Source organism: Canis lupus, chromosome 11, assembly GCF_011100685.1.
Source record: "Canis lupus familiaris isolate Mischka breed German Shepherd chromosome 11, alternate assembly UU_Cfam_GSD_1.0, whole genome shotgun sequence".
Classification (NCBI taxonomy): domain Eukaryota; kingdom Metazoa; phylum Chordata; class Mammalia; order Carnivora; family Canidae; genus Canis; species Canis lupus.
Window position 1 is genome coordinate 37,790,536 of NC_049232.1, and position 21,899 is coordinate 37,812,434.

Sequence of the window (21,899 nt, forward strand, 5' to 3'; positions counted from 1 at the left end):
GCTTTATACATTCAGGGTATCCCTCCATGTAACCTGTAGTTTCTCTTTGATAGACATTTAGGTTTGGAGGTGTGCCTCTCTGCTCAGCCCACCTTTCTGGAGATCCAGTGACTTCAGGTATAGTAATTTAACTGAGGAAGAAGGACTGTTTTTGTTTGTTTGTTTGTTGGTTGGTTGGTTGGTTGGTTTGTTTTTTTTAAAGATTGATTGATTGATTGATTGATTCATTCATTCATGAGAGACATCGAGAGAGATAGGCAGAGACATAGGCAGAGGGAGAAGCAGGCTCCATGCAGGGATCCCGATGCGGGACTCGATCCCTGGACTCCAGGATCATGCCCTGAGCCGAAGGCAGATGCTCAGCTACTGAGCCACCCAGGCATCCCAGAAGGACTGGTAAAGGCTCATATCAAAGTAACTGGAGGAGTCTGTGATATTTTATCTGACTCTAGTGTGTTTAACATGGGGCATAGCATGGACAGCTTAGGTAGCACATCATATCACCATGCAGGCAGGGTAGCTGCAAGCTGTTAGTAATCAAACCAAACTTTCAAGGGATGGTAAGAAGAATTGGGATGATTTTACAGTAGATATAGCAATTCCCAGAAGGTGTGAAAAAGTAGGAAGTTTTTGTGAAATACAGAGGGTTTCTGTTCATACAGCATCACTAAAGTTTGTGGAGGGTTATCCTTAATTCCGATTCTTCTCCAAGTACATGGCAGATTAGCATTTGTTCCTGCTAAGTTGCTATGCTCTAAGAGAAGGAAGTTATAATAGAAATAATAATGGATCAACCCCTTGAAAGGAGAACCAGGCAGAACTGGGCAATGTCTGTAGACACCAGGTATAACAAAGCAAAATAGCATATGCCATCGACCTCTTCACTACTCTTCCTGACATCAGTTCCTAAGGCAGAGTATAGAAGAATTGCAAGAAAGCCTTGAAGTAAGACTGAATGTATTTTATGTGAGAAGTATGAATATTTAGAAAACTGCTCACTTTGGGACTAATTACTTTGAGAGTCTCAGGTTGGGAGTCTAGTGTCTTTGGTGGTCCTAGGAAAGTGGTCTAGACACTGTCAACCCTGGTGTGTTTGGATACAGAGCGCTAGTGGGCAAAGGATGAGAAGAAGAGAAATTGTGGGATCAGAGGTGGGGATCAGAGGTGGCCAAGTAATGTAGGAAGTGCTGACTAGGTCTCCACTGCCTCCTGCTGCTGGCTGAGCTCTCATTCAACCTTTATTTACCTGTGATAGCACCCCTGCTGTTTCTAAGATAACAAACTGTAGGAATAACATTCTTATTTTTTTCTTCTTAAAATACATCAGAGATGGAATTATGTAAAGAAGGAAAATACAGAAGTAGGAATGTAACTGATTATGAACCAAATGGTTAGCACAGTAGACAAAGAATAGCAAAAATGAAATTCCTAATTTTTATCAGAGCCTTCTTTATGACCTTTATAGTCATTCCACAGAGATGCAAGGATCTCTTAGATGGTCATTTATTCCTTAGTATTCCTACCATAACTGTGATAGGTCAGGTTCTGAAGAGAGCTGCTCAACCTGCCTCACCATAAGCAATCGTTGAATAAGGGCAAGAAGTTTGTGTTTTCATCTTTGCACAGAACTTTGAAGTGCTCTCTGATCTCCTGGGATCTACACATGATTTGTGCTGATAGCTCATTGTTGTAGGGCTAAGATAATTAGACGGTAAGAGAGGGAAAATATACTATTTATTGAGCATGAATGTATTTTTAGGGCCATGCTAATTATATACACTGTCTCAACTCTAAAAGTAATCTTCTTTTTCCTGATTGTAAAAATAACACACAGTTGAACAATTCATAGTTACAGAAAACACACCAAAAATCCATTGTAACACAAATCCTTAGTGAAAACCATCCATGTTCCTGAGTATAATGGAATTCTGTTGTAGATAGGTATAGTGTGTTGAATGGCATGCCTCTCAAAATTCAGGCTACCCAGACTCTCAGAATATGACCCTATTTGACAATAGGGTCTTTACAGTTGTATTTAGTTGATCTTGAGATGAACTCATTCTGGAGTTAGAGTGAGCCTAAAACAATGACTGCTATCTTTGTAAGAAGCAAAAACACAGACACAGGGAAGAAAGCCATGTGAAGTGGAGGCTGAAATTGGAGTGATGTGGCCACAAACCAAAGAATTCCAAGAGCCACCAGAAGCTGGAAGATGCAAGGAAAGGATTTTCCCAGACAACCTCTGGAAAGAATGAGCCCTACAAGACATGTTGATTTCAGGTTTCTAGCCTCTTAAACTGTGAGAGAGTAAATTTCTGTTGCATTAACTCACAGTTTGTAGCAATTCGTTATGGTAACCCTGGAAAAACGAATACAGTTGACTAGCCTTATTTTCTACAGAAAAAAAAAAAAAAAACAAAAAAAAACAAGGGCCCAGGAATTGAAGAAACTTTCCCAAAGTCACACACTTAGGAGGGGAAGAAGTCAGCATTGGAACCCAGGTCAGAGTGGGTACAAGAGAAATTCAGAAAGGAAACAAATTTGGGGATTGAGACTTTTTTTCATTTTAATAAAAAAGATTATAGGAGGTAATAGAGGAGATAAGGATTTTTAGAAATGACATTTTTAGTTAAATGTTGAATGTCCTTATTAGCTGCCAACATGTTGGTTTTATGGCTATTTGAAAATTGAATGGACATCTGCCATCATGAACAACTTAAAGGCCATCACCAGACAGTCCAAGTTTGGTCTCAGAAAAGCAGTTATATATGGACAGGCCACATATGTATACAAGTAAGTATCACCCAGAAGAGTCCAGAACAAAACAAAATTTTATACTTATTCTATAGAATTTAGACAATCTGTATATAATTGGTCTATGATAGATAGGCTTTAGTTCCACCACGAATTTCTTACTCTAAGAGCAGACACTTGGCTGTAGCACTTACGAAAAATGGCTGGTCAAATATACTTGTTCACTATCCAAGTGTCCTTGACAAGGGTATGGAGGAGTCTAGCAAATATTCAGAGGCACCCAGTCTTTGGGTACAGAAGAGCAGAAAGAATATTCTCAAACTCATGCTTGGTAAATACTTTGACCACTCAGGCTTACCTGTGAATGGGTCACAGGTTTAGAGGTGTGTGCTGTGAAGCAGAGCTTTCAAGAACATAGACCGTAGAGCTACAAAGTCTTCTACCGTGGATTGCGAAATAATCTGAATGGAATAGCATAAAGCGGTACAAATTTGCAAATTATCTTACTTAGATGAGAGATAATTCAAACACAAAAAGTACTGTACTGATCATGAGCCCTTAGATTCCTTTGGCATCTAAAAACAAAGATCATTCAAGAAGATACAAATCAGTTACTGTATATGAATAGTCTAATGCCCTTTCAGGGCAAAAGCACTAAATCAGTGCTGTCAAATAAAAATTCTGAATTTTCTAGTAGCTACATTAAAGAGTAAAAGGAAAGGGAAAATTGATTTTAATAATGTGTTTTTAATCCAATATACCCAAAATTTAGCCAATATTAAAATATTGAGAAATTTTATTTTCTTTTTTATTCTTGTGCTAAGTTTTGAAAATTAAGTATATTTCTTACTTACAGTAAAACTCAGTTTGGACTAGCCACATTTCAAATAATCAATAGTGGGATCCCTGGGTGGCACAACGGTTTAGCGCCTGCCTTTGGCCCAGGGCGCGATCCTGGAGACCCGGGATCGAATCCCACGTTGGGCTCCCGGTGCATGGAGCCTGCTTCTCCCTCTGCCTGTGTCTCTGCCTCTCTCTCTTTCTGTGTGTGACTATCATAAATAAATAAAAATTAAAAAAGAAAAAAACAAAAAAAAAAACAAATAATCAGTAGCCTTATGTGGGCCAGTGGTTCCTGTAATGGACAGCTCTACATAATTTGCCATTCAAGCTATTTATTATATTTTGATATTTGATGTTTATCTCCTTGGCTTATGTATATTGGTGGTTGTTGTTTCATTAGAGAAATGAACCCTTCATTTTAGACCGAGATATCTTTCATTTTTGTTTTAAACTTCTGCAAATCTATTACATGGCACTGTACTGAAGATCTCCCCTAAAATAGAATGATGGACATAGCCAGATTGGGCTGTGTTTCCTTCCAGCCTTGGTGATTGTGACAGAGGCTTTTTCAGTTTGCATTGAGAAGTTGTTCTGACCCTGAGAAGTTGCATAATTCTATGCAAATTTCCAAGATGCATAGATAAAAAACAGTTTAAACATGAAAAACATTGTGCACAAAATTTGGTCCTCCACAGAAATGCTCTTTCCTTGAATGCCTAAATGATTTAGCTTTCTCCAGCATGCCTCAGATTGGGGTATTAAATCAAGGTCATTTGGTGTCTATTCAGAATTTTAAAAAAATATATTTTATTTATTTATTCATGAGGGGGAGAGAGAGAGAGAGAGAGAAAGAGAGAGAGAGAGAGAGAGGCAGAGACATAGGCAGAGGGAAAAGCAGGCTCCTCACAGGGAGCCCAATGTGTGACTCAATCCCTGGACCCCAGGATCAAACCCTGAACCAAAGGCAGATGCTCAACCGCTGAGCCAACAAAGTGTCCCTATTCAGAATTTTTTAATAATAATTTTAAATTTCATTTGTAGAATGTTGCCTGTGCAAGTAAAAGTCATATTAACTTTGAAATATCTCATTAGTCCCTGGAAAGGTATTATATCAAAATTTATATTTCTTTCCCAGAGGCTTCTTCCAGAGATAAAAATACACTGATTATAAGATATTTGGTAACTATGAGACTGAAAATCAATACATATATTATTTGTCATTCATGTGTTCAAATCCTTGACTCTACAACATACTGAAATTGCTATGCATCCTGGAGGGCAGGTTCCCAGTTGTATTCATCTTGTTTTTCAGAGCTTTTAGCATTGTGCCTGGTTCATTGTTTGCCCTCAATATGTCTTCTGATTAGGTACACAAATGCATATGTCTATTTTTCTCTTAAAGAATAGGAGATATGTACTGAGTCTGGGGCCAGAGCTTTTAATTTTTTAAATCCTGACACTGAAAAGTAATGAAAATGCATAAAGAACAGATTACAAAAGTAATTGTGAGGAAAATGTTGCTACACTTGAAAGGAATAGGGTCTTTCAAGGATGAACATACCAAAGAGGAAAATAAGGCGGGTGGTATGTGGTGTAATTCATATACTGTATGTACTGGAGGGTTTTTCTATTTTCATTGCATCTTTGGGAAAAATACTGAAAATGAACAGGTTCCTAATATATGTGAGGCACCTTAAATGATCTGGTTGTAAATCAGCTGGCACTGGTAGATTAATGATACTCATTTTCTGTGTCTCTAAAGACTGCTAAAGCCAGACCTTATTTAAAGTGTACTTAATCATAACCGATATTAGACATTTAAAATATGCATACATATAGAAAATTAAGCGAATGGAGTCTCACTTTCATAGGCTTGATATCCCACCTGCCTGTGGGGGTCCCTGCTCTGTCTCTCCAAGTCCCTTCTCCTCCTCTGCAGCCTACTACAGGCTTACTGACCTTGCAGTTTATCTGGTGCTTTGCACTCTTTCCAGCAGCAGGACTTGGTGCTTGGCTGTTCCCACTTCCTGGAATGCCCACCTGCCCCTTACCTGACACCTGTCCTGTTACTCATCCTTCCTGCTTTGTCTTAAATATCACCTCCCCCACCAGAGAGGCATTCTCTGAGCCTCCTCTGTATCAGCTCTGCTGCACTGTTGCATTCTCATGAGGCCTGCACGTGTGTCCCCCTCCACAAATCTCTCCAGTAGTTCCCATTTAGAATAACACTGAAATCCATATTGTGGGTTACAAGGTCGATGATCTGCCTTCATTTCCCACATCCCTACTGGTCTGCATCAGCTCCCTGGGCACCAGTGTTACCACCCTCTCCACTGTTCCTCAGATGCACAGCACCTTCAGTCCTGGACAGTGCCAGTTTGCCCTGCATCACCTGCTTCCACATCTTCTCAGTGTCTTCACTCAGGCCATGCTCTAATGTCATCTTATTTGTGTGGCTTTCTTGATCTTATTTAAAACATCACTCCTCAACAGTCTTTAAGCCTTTTCTGTATTATTTCTCTTCATGGCATTTTTCACTACTTAAACTCTAGTTGCATGTTCACTGGTTAAGTTACGACTTGTCTCTACCACCATAGCGCAAGTAGCCTGTGCTAGGATTGGGAGTGTAAGATTGTTGTTTGTACACTGCAGTCAGAGAGCCCTGTTATCTTTCCTTGTATTTCTCACAGTATTTATTTTTATATGTTATTTTTATTCGTTCGGTATCCTGCCTTCCTCCATTCCTATTCTCCTGCTTTACATTGTCCACATAGCAGCCCAGTCATTACATTAAAGATGTAAATCATATGTTGTCACTCCTCTGCTTATTATTTTCGGGTGGCTTCCCACTGAACTGAGAACAGATTTATTGGCCGTGAGGCTCTATGTGGTTTGGCTCTTGCCCTAGCCTGAGCTTCTGGGGGTCTCTGTCCATTCTCATGGACTTCTGACCCTCAGCCATACTTAGCTTCTTCCCACCTCAGGCTTTTTGCACAGGAAGTTTCTCAGCCTGGGACTCTTCTCCTAGCTCCCATGTGGCTGCTCCTTCTCTTCACCTCCCTATGCCATCCTTCCCTGGACACTCTATCTAAAGTAGCCTATCTGTATTCATCCCTTTTATTCTTCTGTCACCGTTTGAAATCATTCTGTGTTTTATCTTTTTGAAAATCATCTGCTCTGTCACCCACATTTCCCATCTAGAATGTAATCTCCACCAGGGTAGGGACCCTGTCCTCTTTACTATCCCTAATATATAAATCATATCCTCAGTATTAAATCAGTGTATCATAAACTCCAACTATATCATAAACTCATCAGAGACAAGATTGTATTTGTTTTGTTCATTTATATATATACCCAGTACCTAGAAGAGTGGTGCTTTGTAGCTGTTTAATTTGCTGAATGAATGAATCAAATCCTGTTAAGCATATTTAAGTTGCATCTATAGGAGTATCTCACCTCCTAGGTAGAATCTTGATCTGCAGACCTGAACATGGCAGGATCAGAGCTGTTACTCTGTATAATATCTACTTGGTGTCATGCACAATTAATACATTTCACAGTTGCTTTGGAAGAAGTGTGGAAGTGTATAATCTCATGTTTAAGATCATTGGGCTGAAGCTATTGACAGAACATTCATATTTACAGACACAGATAATTGTTCCCATTTTCCCATTTCTGTAAACTGAAGCTTCAGAAGAAATTAATTTCTCTAAGGTCATGCAACAAAAGAATCAGAATTCATGTTGAGGCAGATTGTCTCCACAATTAATTTATTTTCATTGTCATATTCTACAAAATGTGGAGATACTTTCATTCTAGGGATGTGTGGTGAATACCCTTTAGATTGACCTCTAATGACCTTCACCATTGAACAATCCAATCCCTTCCTTTTGAGTGTAGATGGGATCTGTGCCTTGATTCTAACCAATAGAATATGGCACTGTAATGGGATCGCCACTCATGTTGCCTTGATTTGGTTACAGTATATGGCAAAGTTGATGGGATGTTCCTTCCATGATGACATTACTTTATATAAATCTTTCTTAGCAAACTGGAGTGAGATTCTCCTACTGGCCTGGAAGAAGCAAACTATTATGTTATGACTGCCCAAGGAAAGGGCCCAGTGTCAGGGAGTTGGGTATGGCCTCTAAGAAATAAGAGTGGTTATAGCTGACAGCCAGTAAGAAGACAAGGCCTTTAGTAGTGATAGCACCACAAGAAATTGAAATTTTGTCAACACACTGAGTGAGCTGGGAAGCAGATTCTTTCCCAGGCAAGCTTCCTGATACCAAGATGGAGTGGCTGACCTTGACTCTAGCCAATGAGACCATGAACAGAGGACTCAGTAAATTGCACCTGAACTTCTACAAAAACAGTGAGATAATAAATATGTGGCTTGAAGCTACTAAGTTTGTCAAACTTTCTTATGCAGCTTGGAAAACTAACACAGTATGGCTGTTTGTTCAATTAGAACTCCTATTTCAAGCATATCACTGTCAGCTGGGGTCATCTGGCCATTTGTCCGTACACTTTGGCTCTCTGGATACCTTCATTGGGAGCCCAAAGTAGATTGGGAAAACCTGTCTCCATCTTTTCAGCTTAGGATAGGCTCCTGAATTCCCTAGGGAATGACAGGACAGGTCCACTCTGTGCTAAGACACTGAAGATCTCTTTGAAACACAAGACAGTGAAAAACACTGGGCACAGTGCCTGATACTTTTCGTAGGGACTCAAGAAATGTCACTCACCTTCTCTTGCCAGTGGCCTGCAGGGTCTACATAGCTGAGGGTATCTCAGGGGCTTCCCTAGCAAGTCTTCCACAATAGATACACAGTAAGATGGGGCCTCCACAGATAACGGCTCCAGGGAGAAGTCTCACTGCAGGACCTTCCCCACACAATAACATAAGGCAAGCGTCCACATTCTCTGTCTACCCCCTAAACTAGAAGCAGCAAAGGCTCATGAGGGTTGTATATTTTTCAAACTGCCCGAACCATTTTATGCTCCTGTGGTGTCATCATGTGCTTTCCCATGGCTCACTGTGAGACCTGTATTGGTACCTAGCAACACCCCACGTGGAGGCAGATGTTCACTGTCCCATCTCATGGGTTCTTAGGACTGCTATGTACCACCACTCAGTGTCTTAAAAATACCTCCTCACTGCTTCCCACTCAGCAGGGCATAAGAGAGCTCTGGTGCCTTGGAGAGAAGTGTTACATAATTACCATTCTTTGGGTTGAGAGGAGCATAATCCAGTATTAGAGTTACATATTTGTATAAGTCAGTGGGCAGATCTTCCTCTTCCCTTTCCTCAGTCTCTAGAATATTTATAGAATATTCAACTTCAAAGAAACAGAATAGGTTGGAGGAAATTTACCTACGCCCTTGTTACCATGTACATCTTTTGCCTCCTTTAATAATTGTTAGTGTGCAAGTCCAGGGAACACATTGCCTACAGTGTAAGAAGCATCACAGGGCTCATTTCAGATTTGTAGATGTTCTGAGATTCCACCTGGGAGAATTAGGCTATTACACATTCATCACGGGTTGCCAATATGAAATATATACTGAAGTGTTTATTATTGTATACATTTTGTTGCAAGTATTAAGCTCCAAATCTAATTTAGAGTAATGGGGATTTGTACTCACATTTCAGTTATAATCTCTGTACTAGACTTTACAGATTTAGTTAAAATAATTCAGAATTCATTGTACCAACTAAAGGTATCATTGAGCATTAATAGGTAATGAAGAGGTAAGCAAACTGTTAGCTCTTGATGGCCATTTTGATGAAATGGTTATCAAACTACAGTTTTCTTCAACCAAAAGGGGGAAAGGAACTCACATTTATTTACCACGTGCTTTGATTACATACATCACAATTGTGATTTTATTATCACAACAATTCTGTCACTAAGTATAACCATGCTCAGTGAGGCTGAGAGGATAAGCACCTTCTCTTCTCTGGAGAGCTGGTGGGGGGCAGAGCTGCAATTTGAACCCTGTTCTGTGTTATCTTTTTGATAGCATGTGTCTTCACATTTATTAGTAGGAAATGAAAATAGATTCTATCACACAGGAGTATGTAGTTCTAATCATTTTATCTTTAAAAAAAAGACTGTATTTATACATTTATACATCACTTTTGTCCTCTAAATTTTAATGTACATGTTCACAGTATTTGCTGTATTAAGTAATTGATTACTCCTAATGAAATTTGACAATTTCTACAAGAAGTGAAAATAAATTACCTTTTTGTTTTCTGTGAAATATCTATCTTATCTTATTTTTGTAAAGAACCATAAACAGAAACCAGATCATTAGGAAATAATCTGGCTGTAGTGTTCTTCTTGTGGAAATGAAAACAACAACAAAAAGGCTTTAAAAAAAGAATAAAGTAAAATCTTTACATTGGAGTTTTTAAAGTGAGACCTACTGGTTTTGAACTCAGCAGTGGTTTTGCGAAGGATGAGTTTCATTGGTTTTGAAAATTTATATTAGGTCGTGTACACTGGGACCTCTTCATTTGTAAATGACCTTGTCCACTTATCCTAGTACACTCTAGTGTATATGTAATATTTTTACATTTGAAAGGCATTGTAGAAATCAAGTAGGCCAGTCCTTTTATGTTCAGATGAGGAAGCAGAAGTCCAGGGGGTGTTGGGTAGCTCACCAAGGTCTTGTAAATGGAAAGCCCTCCAATTTCCTGACTCATGGTGTGGTGCTCATCTTGCTTCCCAAGTCACAGTGTCTGTCACACTTCCTCACCTCTGCATTTTTAATCACCTAACAAGTGTAAATATAACTAAAGCTGACAAATCCTAATTTGACCTATTTTAACAAAGACATTAATAAAGCATTAACAAAGACATTAATAAAGCAACAAGAGCTAGAGTGGCATTCTGGGATGAGAGCAGGCTTTTGAGACATAGCTAAGATTCAATTTTGGCTCAACTAGCTGCTACATGTCCTTGGGCAAATTGCATCATTTGTGCTTTGCTTTCCTAATCTACAAGATGGGGAAACTGAACCTGTCCCTTATATTATTGGGAGAATTGAAGATATGATGCATGTGAATTACCCATAGCAGATATTCCAGAGAAAATAGCTAGTGGAAAGAATTGCGGTTCTGTTCTTTCTAAATTTTCAAGCCACATGGTGGCACTTATGAATACTAGTAGGAATCATTAAGCATTTGTCTGCAACAGGTCTCCATTCCTTTTAGCAACTAGGATTGGTTTTTGTAAGATAGGTAGAGAGGTAGAAAGGAATCAAGTCATCTCATTACATCCAGAAAGTTTATTCCATGTCCTTGGTCTCCTCTACGGAATGCTATATTCATTAGGTTAGAACATGAAGATGTGACTTGGAAACCATGGCCACCCCTTCCGAGTGTCATATGTGTTCATCAACACAAGGCAGAAGTGAGGGTTGGCTTTTTTTCTTCCCTGTGGTGAGAGACAGATGCCCTGTCCCTGTGTTTTCTTACTTGAAATTTCACAATTAAAGAGGGAAAGAAGCCACTTCGAGAACATAATACAGTAGTTTGAAGCAGGTTGTAATTTTGTTTTTGTTTATGGAAGGTCTCTCCCTAAACACTCCCGTCATGATCATTGAAGGTGAAGAGGAAGATGAAGTGCGAAAGGGCAGACTCACTGCTCATCCCTGTCCTCTCCACTTTGGCGAACACCCACTTTCATCACCTCGTACTCCTGCATCCCCTCCTACCCTGCATCCCCTCCTATTGGTGCTCAGATATGTGCTGGCCTCTTCATTCCAGCTTCCTGTGTTCCACAGAGACTGTTGGTTTCCAGATCCAGAAAAATCCCATTTTCTATAAGCCCTGATTTTGAATTACAGTGAATAAAACTTTAAAAAAGATAACACCAGGACTCCCCCTACCCTATTTTTTCCCTAAGGAAGAGAACACTCCATCCTCTGCTATTGCTGTCTTAGGGACCAACCCCCCTTAGAAAATACCACTTTTGCCTTGTTCTCAGAGGCTTGGGACCCACACATCCTCACATTTCACAGAAGCTTTCTAGAAAAAGAACTTCAAGGTTTTTCCAACAAATGTCTGTCAAAACCTCACCACCCACTCATATGAGTGTGCTGCATCCTGTTTTAGAGATATAAATGGAAAACTACTGTTTCTCTCTGCGCTATACCCACAGAATTATTTTGACACCAGACATTGGGGTTCTTCTCACGCTGACCAATTCTGCAACTCCATTTGGTCATACAGTTCTATTCTGACACCATCTACCTAGAGCTAGTGTCAGTTCCCACAAGTAAAGAGCTCAGCCCCAAAAGACTGCCCCCACTTTGGATACCAGTGCCAAAGAGGCTGAGCCTCTCTAGTGCTTCTGACTCACCCCACCCCCCCCTCATTGGTTTGATAATTTGCTAGAAGGGCTCACAGAACTCAAAGAAATACTTATTTAATGTTTACTGGGTTATTAAAAAGGATATGACTCAGGAACAGCTACGTGGAAGGACTACATAGGGCAAGTTATAGGAAAGGAGCCTCCAGAATGAATTTCTATTGTTTCAAGCCATCCAGTTTATGATACCTTGTTACAATAACCCTAGGAAACTGATACAGACAGTAATAAAATATTTATTTCAAACTGCTCCTAAATCTCTGCAACATCACTTTGGGGGTCTTCATAGGTTCAACTATACAGTTTAACCCACATTGCTCTTTTAGCCTCCCCTGACATAACATTCATTTAGAAGAACATTAAGACAGAGAGTATGAAGGGCAATACCATGCATCTTCTTCAGGAGTGATTCTGTCAGCAGTGGTTCTATACAGCAGCTAAGGTTTATTTCCTGGCTTTCCAAAGGACAGCTTGGGTACTAGAGAATGAGAATGTAACAAGTTGCAGGAGGAGAAGGGGCTTAGAGGTTCCATGTCCTAATAGGAAATAATATCACTAGTATCACTTGTAACTTCTCAGGTCCCAGTAAGGGATATGGCCAGTTACAAGATTCACTACACTTAGAGAAGTCTAGAACTAAGGTTTGCCACCAGGCATTGATAAACCTTATTCATAATCCACCCAGGGTATCAATCAGCAGTGAAGTTTACCATAAGCAGTATTATATGGTAATACACCTTCATCGGGTCTCCAGGGCAGCAGAACTGAAGAGTTACTTAGAGGCATTTTTATTCAGGGAAGGAGAAAGGATGTTAACATTTTATTCCTAGTCTTTTGACCCTAGACTAGAAACTTATTTCCCTTAAGTCAATATTACAGCTCCTTCAGGTTTAATCCACAGACATAGGGGTCATGGGACAGAGAGAGAGAAGGTAAGAATATAGAATTTTCTGAACTCCGCTTGTGCCTCCCTTTCCTCTCTTACCAACTCTGTTCCTTTTACCTAGATGGGGTTGTCTTGTCCTTGGGCTTAGTGTCATATGAGAAACATTAGATTTTATGTCTAAATCCATAAACTCTAAAAACTTTCATCTTGTCCATGATAATCTGGGAAAGCTATGTTCATTTAATTACAGTATAACTCTTGGTTAACCTGTGTTCCATATAACAAAGAATTTATCATGTTGGTGATAGGAAATACTCAGTATTTCCTCAAATGCCAAGCACATGCCAGATACTTTAAAAATATAATTTCTAACCTCATAATAACCTAGCAAGGTAGCTTTGATTTTCTCCATTTTATAGAAGAGGAATTTTTTTTCAGTTATGTGTCACATTTATTCTAATGCAATATTCAAAGCCCCGGGGATATATCCATAAATGAAGCAGACCAAGACCTTGACCTCATCGAGCCTCTAGTCTAGTCAGAAGAGATTGGCAGAGAGTAAATATCCAGTGTCACATGGTGGCGACAAGCACATAGGACTGTCTCCTGTTTTGAGTGATATAGGAACCCATGAAAGAGTTTTGAGGAGAAGAGTGACCCAATCTGACTTACACTGAAAGGGATTCATATACAGAATAGATTATAGGGGGCAATAGTGAAAGCAGGGAGACCAGTATGAGCCTATTTTAAGAGCCCAAGTGAGAGGTGATGCGGTCTCTGACCAGAATGACAAGTGCTCTGATTCTGGATATGTTTTGAATGCAGGGCTGACAGACTTTACTGGCAGATTAGATGTGAGGTTTGGGACAAAGAGAGACATCAAAGAGGACTATAAGGTTTGGGGCCTGACCAAGTAGAAGAATGGGTGGAATTGGATTCACTAATATAGGGAATACTGTAGAGTTTAGCTTGAGCATGTTAAACTTGAAATGTGTAAACATCTTCATAGAGTTAAGTAGATACTAGAATATATGAGCCTGTAACACAGTGGAAAGGTCTGGGCTGGAGAGAGAAATTCAAGAATCATAAGCTTCCTAACTCAGCTGATTGTCCAGTCCAATAAGAGGTGGGACTCCATTGCCCAAGTGTGCTTGTTTTTATCTTCAGAGTACCCTTAGGGGGACATGTTTTATGGTCTCACCTCCTAGATATTCTAAGTCAAGTAAGACAAAGGTGGAGTCCTCAAATCTGTTTTTTAAATGTTTTCTTTTAAGACACATAGATCAATGGAATAGAACAGACAGCCCAGGAATAAACCCATACATATATATTCAATTAATCTATGACAAAGGAGGCAACAATATTCAATGAAAGAAAGGAAGATGGTGTCTTCAACAAATGGTGCTGGGAAAATGGGACAGATAATTGCAAAAGAATGAAACTGGACCACTTTCTTTTTTTTTTCTTTTTTTAAAGATCTTAGTAATTTATTTGTGAGAGAAACAGAGAGAGGGAGAGACACAGGCAGAGGGAGAAGCAGGCTCCATGCAGGGAGCCTGACATGGGACTCGATCCCAGGACTCCAGGATCACGCCCTGGGCTGAAGGCGGCGCTAAACTGCTGAACCCCCGGGCTGCCCTGGACCACTTTCTTACATCATGCACAAAAATAAACTAAAAATGGATTAAAGACCTAAGACATAAAACTGGAAGAAAACATAGGCAGTAATTTATTTGACATTGGCCATGGAAACATTTTCCTAGATAGGTCTCCTTGGGCAAAGAAAAAAAAAAGCAAAGTTAAACTATCAGGATGACAGCAAAATAAAAACTTTTGCAGCGCAATAGAAACCATCAGCAAAACAGTAAGGCAGCCTACTTAATGAGACAAGAAATTTACAAATGATAATCTAAAAAAGAGTTAATATCCAAAATATATACTACTCAACACCAAAGAAACAAATAATCCAATAAAAAATGGGCAGAGGACCTGAATACACATTTTTCCAGAGAAGATATACAGATGATCAACATACACACAAAAAGATGTTCAACATTAGTAATCATCAGGGAAATGCAAAGCAAAACCACAGTGAGATATCACCCTACACCTGTCAGAATGGCTAATATAAAAAAGACAAGAAATAACCACTTTGTTGGTGAGGATGTGGAGAAATAGAAATCCTTGTTCACAGTTGGTAAGGAATGCAAATTGGTGCAGCCACTGTGGAAAACAGTTTGAGGATACCTCAAAAAATCCGAAAGAGAATTACCATATGGGCATCAACCTAGAGCAAACAGAAACACTAATTGAAAAAGATATATGTAGCCCTATGTTTATTGCAGCATTATTTACAATAGCCAAATTATGCAAGAAATTCATGTGTCTGTCAATAGAAGAGTAGATAAAGAAGTGGTATACACACACATACATACAATGGAATATTAATAAAAAAAAAAGAGAGATTGTCATTGGCAACAACATGGGATAGACCTCGAGGGTATAATGCTAAGTGAAGTAAGTCAGAGAAAGACAAGTACCATGTAATTCAATCATACGTGAAATTTAAGAAACAAAACAAATGAACAAACAAAGGAAAAAGACAAAAAACAGACTCAGCGAACAGCCTGGTGGTTTCCAGAGGGGAGGTGGGTGGAGAGGTGGGTTAAATAGGTGAAGAGGATTAAGAGTGTATTTACCAGGATGATCCCTGAGTAATGTATAGAATTGTTGAATCATACAGAATGCTTGAAATTAATATAGCACTGCATGTTAATTATACTTCAATAAAAAAAGGAACTGACTTAAGGAACTTTGGAAAATATGGTTTTGATTGGGAATGTAAAACCAAAGATGAATAAAAAAATGTGCAAAACAAAAACCCAAACCAACCAAATAAAAAGTTTTTAAAGTAATTTTGATATATACCAGATTGACAGCCACTGGTTAAAGCAGTTTTATTTATTTATTTTTAGAGATTTATTTATTTAATTTAGAGTGAGAGAGAGAGGGAGACTATGTGCACACGAGCAAGTGCAGGGAGGGGTAGAGGGGGAGGGAGAAAGAATCTCAAGCAGACTCCACACTGAGCATGGAGACTGACATGGAGCTCCACACAGAGCTCAGTCTCAGAACCCTGGAGATCACAACCTGAGCTGAAACCAAGAGTCAGACACTTAACCAACTGCACCACACAGGGGCCTCTGGTAAAGGCCTTTAGAAGAGGATTTTTTTTTTCTTTTAGCCTGTGGAGGCATGGGGGTTTCCACCTGCAGCTTTTACTCCTAGAAGATAATTTGGCGGAGTTGGAAAGAGAATGGGCTTTGGAATTGCTCAGACCTGAATCTGAATCCTGCATTTGTTTTGTAGTAACTTGGAACTTGAACAGATTTTTCAGTTCCCTGAGCCTCTACAATCCTCAATTTATGAATTTATCCCATTCTTCTCCACAGCCAGACCATGGGGTGGTTGTTGTGAAGATTAAGTTTAAATTGTTTATGAAAAGCTTCTGCTTTATAGTCTACACTAATTAAAGGCTAATTCCCACTTCCCAAATATAAAACCACTGGAAGAAAAGGAAAACTTAGGCAGAATTTGTTTCATCTTGATTTAGGGAAAAATGTTCTTCCCCTTCATACTGTTAACTAATGGCTTAGCTTTCAAGATTCCAAATGTTATCTACCAAACAAGCTACCTCTCTTTACTAATTTGAGTTCAAGACCCATCTGTTTAGTGCAGCCTTGTGGATATGCTGTTAGACTTTGTATTTGTGGAAATTGAAGCACTGCAATATTTCCTCTCCAATATCTCCTCTTCCTCCTGTGTTCTTTGATAGGTGTCTTCACTTACCCAAGTGTTCAGTCTAGAAACTGCAGGGCTTCTCAATCTTGGCTGCATGTTACAATCACCTAGGTGACTTTCAGAACTATCAATGACCAGACCCCATACCAATTACATCAGAAACATGGGAGTATGACAAGGGTTTCAGTGTTTCCTTCCTGAACTATAATATAGAAATTGAACATGAAAAGAAGTACAGTGTTCAGAATGTAAGTGTGTAGTAATGAGTTGCTACAAACTGACAGTCCTATGTAAAGGTACCTAGTTCAAGAAACTGAACATTACTGATATTCCAGAAAGCCCCGTTCCAGAAACAAACTGCCTTGACTTCTAACACCATGCAGTTTTGTTTGTTTTAGAACTTTAAATAGAATCATAGATCATGTACTCTTTTGATCTCACTTCTTTTTCTCTGCTTTGTGTTTGTTGTTGAATGCAGGGGTCAGTTCCTCCATTCTCATTGCTGCATAGCATTCCCTTGAGAGAATATGGCAGGATTTGTCTATTTCCTCATGGATACATATTTAGGTAACATTTTCTGGCTATTTGAAATAGCCCATTTTGTACACATCTTTTACACATGTACATACTCCTGGTGGATATATGCCTACAAGTGGAATTGCTGGGGAACAGATGTTCAGCTTTGGTAAACACTGCCCAGTTGTTTTCTGAAATGTTCTATCAATTTGCTCTACCACCAGCAGTATTTGAGAGTTCAGATAGTTCTATACTCTCTGAACACTTGTATTTTCTGGATTTCTTTTTCTTCTTTAACCATTCTTATGGGTAGGTTTCAATGCAATTTTGTTTGCACTGCCAAAATTACAAATGAAATTAGCCCCTTTCAAATGCTTATTAGATATTTGGATATCTTCTTTTGTGAAGTGTCTGAATCTCTTGCCCATTTTTTAAAGTGGGTTATCGTTGTCATTATGGTTTATGGGAAGTTTTTAAAATATATATTCTGGATATACATTCTACTTTAAATCACTTTGTTGGTTTCCTTTTAACACTTTCTAATGATTTCCTTGGAAAGAAAGAACAATTTTAACATAGTTCAATTTATAATACTTTCCTTTATTGATAAGTGCTTTAAGAAATCTTTGCATACTCTACGGGTCATGAGTATCTTCTCCTGTACCATTCATTTTCTAAAAGTTGGAGTGTATTTCCTTCCATAGTTAGATATGCAATCCACCTGGAATTGATTTTTAGGTATAGTGTGAGGTAGAGTCAGTGTTTTTCCTTATGGAATCTGGTTGACCCAGTATCAATTTTGGAAGAATCAATAGGTTCTAAAGCTCCCCAGATAATTCCAACATAGCCAAACATTGCCCTAACATCCCAGCTGCCTCTCTTTGTCCTCACATTTAGTCAGTCACCTGCTACCATCAAAGAAGTCTAAAATTCATCTCTTTTTCTCTCTTCTTTTTTCTTAGGACTCATTCACTACATTATTCTCATAATTAGTCTCCCTACCTCTAGTGTCTTCCCACTTTGGGAAAGACCCCTTTCCATTTCCTACTTTTCCTAATAGATGTTAAGATCTTTCTCCCAAGCCAAACCTGATTTAATCTGAAACAAAGCCCTTTTAAAGGTCTGTATCTGAAATAACTAATATCTAAAAAACCTTTAACAGGAGACATTGTCTACAAAATAAAATCCAGGCACCTTAACATAAAACTAAGTGCCCTTCACCATCTGGCTCCAACTTTGTGGTCTCTTCACCTAAGCCACAGACTTTTTGAAGTTTCCAGATACACCAGACATTTTCATGTGCATTTGCTGTGGTCTCAAGGGGGCTAGAATGACCTTTCCTACCCTGCCTGTACAGCTTACTTTTTTGGGAAACCTAGCTCAGGTATCACTCATTTCATGAGCCTTCCTGGCCTTACTATTCTAGATGGAATTCACTGCTTTTCACTGTGATGTGAATACATTAGGATCTTACTCACAGCATGGCCCCCATCTGCCTCATGTCACAGTGAGTGGAGTGCTCTCTGACTCTCTAAATAGACAAGAAGCTCATTGAGAGCAGAGGCTGCACCTTGCTTCTCTTAGTGTCTCCCTAGCATAGTCTCTTTCACCTAGTGGGTGCTTAATAAATACCCACTGTTATTGTTATGTTCGTTCGTTTTATCACAAAGGCCTTTAAAAGCAGATTTTTGGCAAATACTAATTCAATCAGGCAGTGCAAATCCAGAATTTTTCTATATTAGGGAATACATAATTGTTTCTGGTATAACCTATTTATTGACTTTTACTAAATTAACCTTTTGTATCCCCTTTAGCTAGGTCTTACTTTTTAGCTTAGGAACTAGGAACGCTCTTTGTCAGGAAAAAGAGAGCCCATATTCTGATCCTGGGGATTGTGTGATCAGTTTCTTGTCATTTTCATATAAATCGGTTTTTCATGACAAAATTTTGAGATGAATTACTACCCAAGAGTCAGCATTAGTAAGAGAAAAACTAAAGTAGCATTCCACCCTTATGCACTTGAAGAAATGGAATCAAGAGAAATGAAAAGCCTTGGTAGCCTCAGAAATCTTAAAATCTAGTCTGTGTAAGGGGAACACCAGCCAGATTGCCATCAGCATGACTCGCTCTCCCAAATCATCCTGTCAGATCACAGTTAGCATGTAATTAGATCTTATCAGCAGGCTCTAGCTCCATTTCAGAGCACACTAGGAGGTTGTGGTGCCTTTGAATAGGGAAGTCTTTTCCTAAGGATTAGAACAAATAACATATGCAAAAGAATGGAATTAAAAAAATAAAATGTTTAAATAGAGACATTTGCCCCACAGTTAAAAATTAAGCATGTGCTGTATGCTTGGCCATATGCTAGAATTCAGTAGGACTTGCATCAGGAAACAGTCATGCAGAAAAGAGAAAATATCATGAGATATGATCAATGTATATACAGGGCACAGTAGAGTCATAAAATGAGGGAAGGGATCACTTATACTAGGAGGCAGTACAGGTAAAGGGTGACTGAGAAAGACTGTTAAAAAAAAAGAGTGGGGGGTGTTATGTTAGGTAAGTGGACAGAGAGAAGGAAGGCCATTCCAAGAAGAGGAACATTCCATTTTAGTAACTTGAAGAAACTGTCAGAAGTTTCCTATGTCTGAAGGCCAGGGTATGCTTTCTTTGAGATCAGAGTTTTCTATCTAATAAGAATCACCTTAAATATAGGAACTTGGAAGAGTTTTAAGGATCTCTAGTTGTCTCCATGTTTTCCAACTTTTTGTGGATGAACCTGAGACTCAGAGAGGTTAGATAATTCATAACATAAGTACTAGCAAACCTCTGGGCATATCTGGTGCTCATAGAAATAGCTGACATTTATTGAAAGTTTATCCTGTACCAGCATTGTGACATACATTATGTTATTTAATCCTTACATCAACCTAACCCAATGAGCAGGGACGTACCATTTTACAGATGAGGACGCTGAGAGCCAAAATTGCCCAGCATGAAATAGAGCCAGGATTTGTACTCAGAAAGTCTCCAAAGTCTTTGTCTTAATCCTCTGTTAAACTAGCTCTCCTTTCTATTCTTTCCAAAATTAGCAGCTAACTCCTACCTAGTTACTCTCTTACGTCTGATTCTAAAAACACAGTTTTGCAGAATTGAAATATTTACAGCCAGTTTTATTGGCTTGTTTCCAGGGTTCTGTCCAGGAGAGATCATGATTTTTTGAGTTGAGATATGAGACCATAATGGATCGTATCATTCAGGGTTCAATCAGGGAAGTAAAGTCATTGTGAATATCATGGAATAAGAGATTTATTATAGGAGTTTAGAGCATGTACAGTTATGGGAAGATCTGGGTAAATAAAGGCCAAAAGAGTGGAGTTGAAGGACCAGAGAAAGGTCACTGACCAGCCCTGACTCAGGTGAACGAACTTAGAAAGGAATCTGAAAGGTGGGCAGGTAGAGCTGCTGAAGTAGAGCTGCAAAAGCTATGGAAGGCAATAGAAGGTTGTTGGCCCTACAAATGGAACCCATTAGTAGCTCTGCATTAGTTTGTTACCTCCTCTATACAGTGACAGCCTCCAGAATGTTATGATTACTGCTTCCCCTTCCCCTCCCAAGTCTTGCACAACCTCACATTCTACTAATTCTAAGTGTGAAACATGGGGGGAAGGGATTCTGGGAAATGTAGTTCCCCATACAATCAAGCAGTCTGTAGAGCACTCCAGCACTCATGCTCAGAAGAAGGAAACATGGAAGGGGGAATAAAAGAAAGGAGTACTTTCCCCTTCTCCAGTGCCTGCTGTGTGTCTGTCTGTATTACTCATTTGCTGTTTATCATTGAATATAAATAACAGCTTTATGAATGCTTATTTTTCAGGATCATGCAGCCAGCAAGATTTTGAGCCTGGATTTTTTACCTATTTTGTCTGAGCCAAAGCCAATGTTTATTTTAATGTACTGTGCTGATTTCTGTGAAAGATAAGACTTAAAGGCTTTCTTATTTATTTGGATTAAAAATTTAAAAATTTAAAAACAAAGACTTAGAAGTAGTGAATTTTCTGAGTTTTCCCAGTGGTTATCACAGGAGGCCAAAAAAACCCAGCCTTTTTATGGAGCACAAAACAATGGGACCCCTTTTTTGGGAAACAGCCTTTTATGGTCATCCTAATTTTACTTCTTGCTGTTTAAAGTTGACTAAATATATTTGCTTCCAGAAATCAACTGGGTATGGATTCATCAAGACCTTTTCTTTGATGGCTTTCTGATGGCATTTTACTTCTTAACCTGTATAAACTTTTCTTTTCCTGTCCAGTTCTCCTTAAACCAATTAACAAATAAAACTTTTTGGTTGAAAGATCCTTGAGGTTAGAACAGTGCCCAGATTGTTAAGATACCATGAGTATTACTAATCCAGTTCAGCCACTAAATTAGATGTCCTAAGTGAGAAGGAAGTGGGAAGTATTTTAAATTTAGGTTTTTTATAAGGGAAGTAATACTTGTATATATTATACACAATCAAAGAATTTTACAAAGCTTTTTACAAAACAAACAAACAAACAAAAAACACAACAGTGCCCTTGGAGTTGCATTCTTTCCCCCATTTCCCGGAACAACATTTTCAAGATGCTTTTGCCTCTTTCTTTGATTTTTCTTCTGATCTTGAAATAACATGCTTATATTGCTCCCTGCTTGGTTTTCCAGTTTTAAGTGTT

The 21,899-nt window shown here is 38.9% G+C and overlaps 1 protein-coding gene across 2 annotated transcripts in view; it reads left to right on the forward strand.

The window, feature by feature from the left end:
* Positions 1-21,899, forward strand: part of SH3GL2 (SH3 domain containing GRB2 like 2, endophilin A1) — a 218,945-nt gene that overhangs the window by 176,590 nt on the left and 20,456 nt on the right. The gene's annotated exons all lie outside the window — the stretch shown is intronic.